Source organism: Carassius auratus, chromosome 7, assembly GCF_003368295.1.
Source record: "Carassius auratus strain Wakin chromosome 7, ASM336829v1, whole genome shotgun sequence".
NCBI lineage: Eukaryota > Metazoa > Chordata > Actinopteri > Cypriniformes > Cyprinidae > Carassius > Carassius auratus.
Window position 1 is genome coordinate 31,795,067 of NC_039249.1, and position 8,020 is coordinate 31,803,086.

Consider the following 8,020-nt stretch of genomic DNA (forward strand, 5'->3'; position numbering starts at 1 on the left):
CTGCAAATGTTTTTCGCTTCAGACGCAGCCTGGGAAAGTTCACCCTTAAATCAATCAGTCAGTGTTGAACTAGATCCCTGTTTACTAAATATAACAAAAAGCAGAAAATTCAGAAAATTCCTGTCATCGGACACTATCCTCACAACACTTACATTACCTGAGAGACTCTTTACAGCACTGAAAACAGATATTTGCATAATAGTATTCAGATGCATTAGTTGTTTTATTACGTTTTTGACCACAGATAGATGTGATATATATGTATATATATATATATATATATATATATTTGGGAAGTCGTGGCCTAACGGTTAGAGCGTCGGACTCCCAATCGAAGGGTTGTGAGTTCGAGTCTCGGGTCGGCAGGAATTTTGGGTGGGGGTAGTGCATGAACAGCTCTCTCTCCACCCTCAATACCATGACTTAGGTGCCCTTGAGCAAGGCATCGAACCCCCAACTGCTCCCCGGGCGCCGCAGCATAAATGGCTGCCCACTGCTCCGGGTGTGTGCTCACAGTGTGTGTGTGTGTGTTCACTGCTCTGTGTGTGTGCATTTCGGATGGGTTAAATGCAGAGCACAAATTCTGAGTATGGGTCACCATACTTGGCTGAATGTCACTTTCATATAGACAACTCAGAGAAGTACTGAGAAGTACTGAATGATGTCTTCCTCTGTTGCAAGATGATTTATTGGATCTTCCTTTGAGGGTTTAACGCAGAAGGAATTGTTTGTATACATTGTAGACAAAAGGGTTGCAGAGAGAAAAAGAGAGACAGAGAAGAGGAAGGAAACTTTACCATGTGTTGAGGAGACAAGCTGCAGAACTGTTGAATGGGTAGGCAATGACACAAAGTTAAATAAATGCCACTCACATTTGCACAGCACAATCAAAGCCTTCTCTCACCACCACTGCATGTCTGTGTGTGTTTGTGTGTCTGTGTGTGCGTGTGTGATTTGGACCGGGCCAGATCCAGTACAACAGCTAAGCCGGCTATGTGAAAGCAGTGGGGTTATGCAGTTGAATAAGGGACAGCTGCGGCCCTGAGGCTTGTGTTGACACCATACACAGTGTGTGCATCTACCTCCTACACCCTACAGTCTCATCACATGCGAGAGGACACTCAAACTGCTTTCCAGTCTGCATTGTAATCCTATGCACTTCACGGGTGTAGGTAAAGTAAGACACAACACCTTAAAACAATAGTGCACCTTGTTGTGGCTTGCTCAGAATTAAAAAGAATTGAGCTAGATAATGACATAAAAACTTTGCAAAACTGACACTGATATAGACATTAATCAAGATAGATGCCAAACTGCAAACGGATGAAAATGAGGCTGTAAGGGATAGAACAACAGTCTTTACAGTGGCACGAACTGTATAAAGGTGCTAGATCATGCAATTTTCATACTCAGTTTTTGTTTAGTGATTTGTTTTCTCTTAAAAAGGCGTTTCGTCAGCTCGATAATCTTTGTGATGTAAAACAACAGTTCAATCCATTGAACACACTTAACTTCTATCCCTCACATAGCCTTGTTTTCATTCCTGTCAAAATTTAAATATGCAACTACCCTTACTTTCAAGCTGGATTCAATCAACTGTGAACTGAACTGACCTGAATAATAAGACAATAACCTCCTGTAGAGCTTATTATTGCTATTGTTTCATAATTGATGAACTTTGCAATACTGACAGTTACTGAACTGAACTAAAATAGCATTGATATAAACTGAACTGAATAATGATTCCATTATCTTCGGTAGAGTTGAAATTCAATTTGTTTCATCGCTGATTAATTTTTATTTATGTTGAGCTGAATGCACTATATAAATAAATGTCTTAACTTGTTACATTATGTTTGCATTTGTACAGCCATTAGCATTTTACAAGATTATCTATTGCTAAATTAAGTGACTCCAGTTTTATATGCCAAGCATTCATAAGCCAACTTCTGAAAAGTAAAAACACATTGGTTCTGTAGCATGGCAATAGCAAATGTTTCAGGTGAGACTTTCTGTTTGTCAGAACAATGGACAGCAGCTAGGAGTTTTAGTGACTATTCTAGTTGCAGGAGCAATGCAGATAATACACTTTAAACCCACTTTTCATTCCTACATTTAAAAACTGCAAACGCAATGTTGAAATCCACCTAGGATGGACAGAGTTCGAGATCCAGCCTTAGTATGCCCACATGCTTCACTTTAGATTTATTGTCTGCTCTTTACTTTTACTCATTCCTCCCCCAACTCATTTGACTTCACTAACAACTTTCCCATCTCCACTAACTTCTCTTGTGGTCTTAACCTCTTTTGCTTCGACATTGATTTATAATCTCAATGACATGAAGAGCTAAGCTAAACTAAAGCCTATAATAGTGAGTGGTCTCAGCACTGTTAGTGGCTGACCTCCATGGCTGACCCCTCTGCCCCAGGTCTCTGATGCTAAAAGTTACTCTTATCACCTCCTCTCACACATTCTGACAGAGGCCTTCAAGATCCTCAGCTTCATCTCCATATATAACTGAATGATGAGTTCTTAATTAAATATCGTCCAATATAAAGTTATATCTCATTCCTAATAAATAGCCTGGATAGCTTTTTGGGCTCAAACTGCCTCAGAACGTTTTAAGACTTTTTAAGTGTTTTTATACAAACAGTCAATCTGATTAAATATATTATTTAATCCAATATTTGAGCTTTATATATATATATATATATATATATATATATATATATATATATATATATATATATAATTCCTGTGCATTATTGTCTAGCAAGGACTGTCACACATCATGCAGATATATATATATATATATATATATATATATATATATATATATATATATATATATATATATATATATATATATATATATATTAGGGGTGTAACGGTTCACAAAATTCACGGTTCGGTTCGATACGATTCACTGATGTCACGGTTCGGTTCGGTACGGTTCAGTATGTTTTAGATACAGCAAAAAGAACAAATTGGCAACAAAGTATGTTTTTTGTTTTTTTTTACATTGAACAATGATGGAGCTATTCTTTACCCATCTTCTATGGTGTTTTCTTAGCAGCATACTGTATAAAACAAAAACAGCTCCTTATAAAAAAAAATTGAAAATGTTATATTGTTGTAGTAGTTATGAACAAATACAAAGATGTAACTTTTTATATGGAACTCTATAACTCTTTATATTGAGTGTGTTTTTACTCAATTGGTTCTCTATAGGGCTTATGTTTTTTGGAACAAAGCAGGAATTACGGTCTGGCTGAAATGGGCTCGTGAAGGAATATAGTAACGGGGCTAAATTACATTAAGAATGTGCTTAAAACATGCGTTTTCCACTATAGGCGCTCGCTCACTCAGCACACGCTGAAGGCTAGTTGCAAAATGACTAAAGGGTCTTTCACACAGGACGCGATACGCGCGGCGCTGGATCCTGGGCTCAGCGTTGCCCTTCAGATACAACGCGATTTGCGCTGCACTATGCCAAGAGCAAAGTAGGTGGAGTTTTCAAAACTGCCCGTGCATACGTTCTATTTATAACAGTTCTTCTATAACGTGCAGGCCTGTTAATTGAATCGTACTGCTCAGGAAATTCCGACACAGTACAGTACTAGTCCATTTTGATTACCGTGCTTGTTTGGATGCCCCGATCGATTGGTAAAGTGCACCCAAACACCAGACCTGTTGGTTATTGGAGGATCTTCTATTTGTGGTCTGTTAAACGCATTGGCCATTTTGCAACGAGCCTTCAGCGCGTACTGAGTGAGCGAACGCCTGACCTGAGTAGCCTAACATAAACATATAAGCTGGTGTTTTTTTTTTCTTGTTCGGTGGTGTCAGGGGCGTTGCCTGTTACGTCGTTTGGGTTATTGGGCTACCTTGTTGAACGCATATCATTATATTTCACAATTTTTTCTTTATTTTCCAAATATAATTAATTAGTCCAACGAACCGTTCGGTACATAATGCGTACCGCGTACCGAACCGAAAGCCTCGTACCGAACGGTTCAATACGAATACGCGTATCGTTACACCCCTAATATATATATATATATATATATATATATATATATATATATATAGATAGATAGATATAGATATATATATATATATATAGATAGATATAGATATAGATAGATAGATAGATAGATAGATAGATAGATAGATAGATAGATAGATAGATAGATAGATAGATAGATAGATAGATAGATGCTACTCTCTCATATGATACTGAAAGTAGAAAGCATCAGGTATGTTTTACATGTTTGATGTAAATAAATATAGTTAAAGCATTAACACAATCCATGTGTTGAAATAAAGAGCCTATGTGAGTTCAAAGCCTGGACCAGTTTTATCTGCCCTGAATCTGTAATCCAGACGAGAAGCTGTAGGGAATTTGGACCAAGATGAGTACGGCCCGTTTACAGAAAGAGGCTACTTTGTTAATTTTATGTTAAACTGTTTTATGAAATGGCCTTTTTACTTAAGGGCTTGGCTGAACGTTGTAGTTCTGTTTTAAAGCTCGAGTCAATCCTGATTTATTTGCATTGACAAATGGCCATTGATTGCTTTAATGAGAAAACTCACACACATGGGCAACAACAAAGGTAGGGCTACGTGTGGATACAGGATTGTACCAAGGGTTTAGACAGATCCCTGCATTTGCTTAAAGAGCCCCTGTGTGGTGGTGTTAATTGTAATAAGTATGTGTAAGGAAAGAGTGTGTAAATGAATGCAGAGAGGCTTCCTGCTTTATAAATACCTGAATACTCCAGCCCTTCACAATTGTAAAACAGCAAGGATGCTTCAGCCTCCACTGTCTCAATTACACGCTCAACAATTAGCCAGTGTTTGTGGGCTTGGTGCTCTGTTTACGAAAATGAGAAAACATCCATGCATACGCAAATACCATCAGATTCTCCTATCAGCACTCCAGATGGTCTACCTCCCATTCACCCCTTCCTCAGTCTGACACCATCCCCCCAATCCGCACAACACCACCCGTTCCACCATCTTAACCCTAATGAGGCAGCTCTGTCTGGATTCAAAAGGAGACCCGTCCGGGTCATATCAAGGAGCAAATTTAAATGAACTGTTTGTGTTTCAATAGGTTGCCAACGGAATGCGAGCTTCTACATTATGAGCCCCCACAGGGTGGTCTTCTTGCTCCTTGAGATTCACTTTAGGGGTCCTGCCGGGGCGCCATGGCAGTGGGGGTTGGATGGGTGTAGAAGTTGGAAGTTTAGGGTGAACTCTAAAGCTATTGTGCTGGCTATTTCCTCTTCCATTTCATAAGGCAACATTGTCCAAAAAATAGGATCCCCCTTTTAATACCTGAACTGCATTTTATATTGGAATTGAAATGGAAATGGAAATATTGGAATCTTCCAAATTTAAGTTTAGCAAGGGCAAAGAAGACATTGTAAATTTATAATTTCCAAACAGAGCTTGGGAAAGCTACAGGAGGTGATCACCTTAGAGATTACCTTTGTGACAAATGAAGAAACATCTGTGTATGAGTGTCTCTTCAACTGTAAGTACAGTACATTCGCCTCTGTGGACTTTCAGAAACAGTTTACACACTGGTTTACAGATTTACAGTACACATGTTTGTTTGTATGCATTCTTTAATATTTGTGAAATGATCAAGTTATATTTAAATTGATTTCTATTTATTTCTCTCTTTAGGGAAAATAAAACGGGTAGATGCGACAACACAAATGTGGGACATGCATAATTTTTGAAAACATTATATAAATCACTTTCACACTATAAATTAACAAGCAGAGAATGGATTATTTCACGCTTTAATTAAAATGAACAAAAAGTAAATAAATGCAAAAAAAAAAGATAATTATAAGGAAATTTCAAACACAATATTTGCATCGTAAAAAGTTTCCAACACTCGTGTAAAAAAAATTACAATAAAAGCTGTTGTTGATACAAAAACTTGGTAACTTGGTAAATTATGCATAATGAAATATATCTAAACCTAATCATAACCCTAACCCTAATATTATATGCATTCATTAATATTACTTAATACATAAATATATAATTGCACTGTTACAATGATATCTTAAAATAAAGTGTAAACAAATCTTAATAAAACATAATTTTGCCTAAAGTTGCAGAAATAACTGTTTGTGAACATTTTTAATTAATTGGCTAAGAAGTACGTTGAGTGATCCTTTTAGTTGAGACTGGTTTGAATATATTTAGCGTAATGCAAAGCTTGCTAATATAATAATCTGCAGCACATCACACACACACTTATACATAAATGGACAATCTGTCCTCAGTAATCTGTTTAAAGCATTTGAATAACTGAAGCGGAAGTATGAGGGCTGTATGATGAAACCTGTAATCTCCCAGGAAGTAACGCTGGCAAATAAGAGCATTTGCATGTCTGATCTGAGATTCCTCAAATGTGTTTCCAACTGCTGAATGAAGCATTTCAAACTGTTGTAAATGAAAAAAAAAATAATAATAATAATTAAACATCTAAGAGGAGAAAATGGCTTAATGCAAATACACATGTACCTTAGATTTTTTACACACATGCTCACCAAAAATTTAGTTTAATTCTACATTTGTGATGATTCTACAATGATGCAACATGCGTAGTTTAATATTATTTTGCGCTAAATGTTCGTCAAAGCGTCATATACTGTATATGCCATTAGCAAATCACTCGAATTGTTGGTCAAAGTTTTTGAAAGTAGATAATATATCTCTACTAAGGAGCTGCTGATTGTGGTGCATTATTATTTTTGGACAGGTTAGACTCACTTGACATCAAGATCCCAGACTCGCACAGTGCTATTGTCTAACCATCCTTGCTTGTAGGAAACGTGAAGTCCCTGATAAAGCCACCCACTTGGCTGATGCTTTTCACACAGCATCTCTCAGCTCTCCTCAGGTTTTGTGCACTGATCCAGGGCTCCCACTCTAAGGGGCCCAGGCACAGAGCCATTCATCACTAATGAACAGAAGAAATCAGCCTCGTTAGTTGTAGCATGGCGGAAATGCTTAAAAATACAGTTTACAGTTTTCCTCCATCTTGTTTGTGAACAATAACAAAAGGACACTTCTTTCCGGTGGCACTGATATGTTCATTGACATAAATACTTACTTTTAAGAGATGAACTAAAGATTTCTGAAGATTTCTTGATTAGTTGGATCAGGTGTGTTTTATTAGGGTTGGAGCTAGACTGTGCAGAGCTGTGGCCCTCCAGGAATTGAGTTTGAGACCAATGGAGTGGGGAATAGAGAGGAAGAGGAAGAGTGGGAGGTTGAGAGAGAGGATGGAGAGGAGGAGGAGAAAGAGGAAGATGAGGAAAATAAGGAGGAGGAGGAGAACAACAACATGGAAGAGAAAGAGGAAGGGCAAAGGCAAGAATCAGATATTTTAGTTGATGCGTGCCAGGGTTGGATCAAGCATGCAAGAGGATTTAACCCCTGTTGCGTGGCCAGGGCCTATATCTGTGATTATTTTAGTTGTTGTTTGCTGTTTTGTAGTGTACTCTACAGTATTAAGGAGTAAAACACTTGGGAAGTACACTTATTACTGGTTTTTGCATTGTCTTGAATTTGTCTCATCAGTGAGTAAAACAGTGTTTAAGTGTGTGTGTGTGTGTTTGTCATGTCTGAGAGCAAATTTTGTGTTTTAGAAAGATTGGGTTGTTTTGAGCGGAGAGCTTCATTTTGACCTGAATAAAGGAAGTTTGGGAAATTGAGTTAAAAATTATGGATTTGTGTTTAGAGTTTGAAAAAGAAGGCATAATTTCAAGGAACGTGTTTAATTAAGCAATCGAGAAAAGCTGTAATCCTAATTGTTCCAATATCTTAGGTAACCTTTAGACAAAACAGAGAGGGATGATGGAGGACACACAACCTCTAACTTGATGGAAGTCACTAAATACTGATTAAAATAAAGATTTAATAGAACATTAATGACAAAAATACCCATCTGTTATATTATGAAAACTAATTAATTGAAGTCATGTT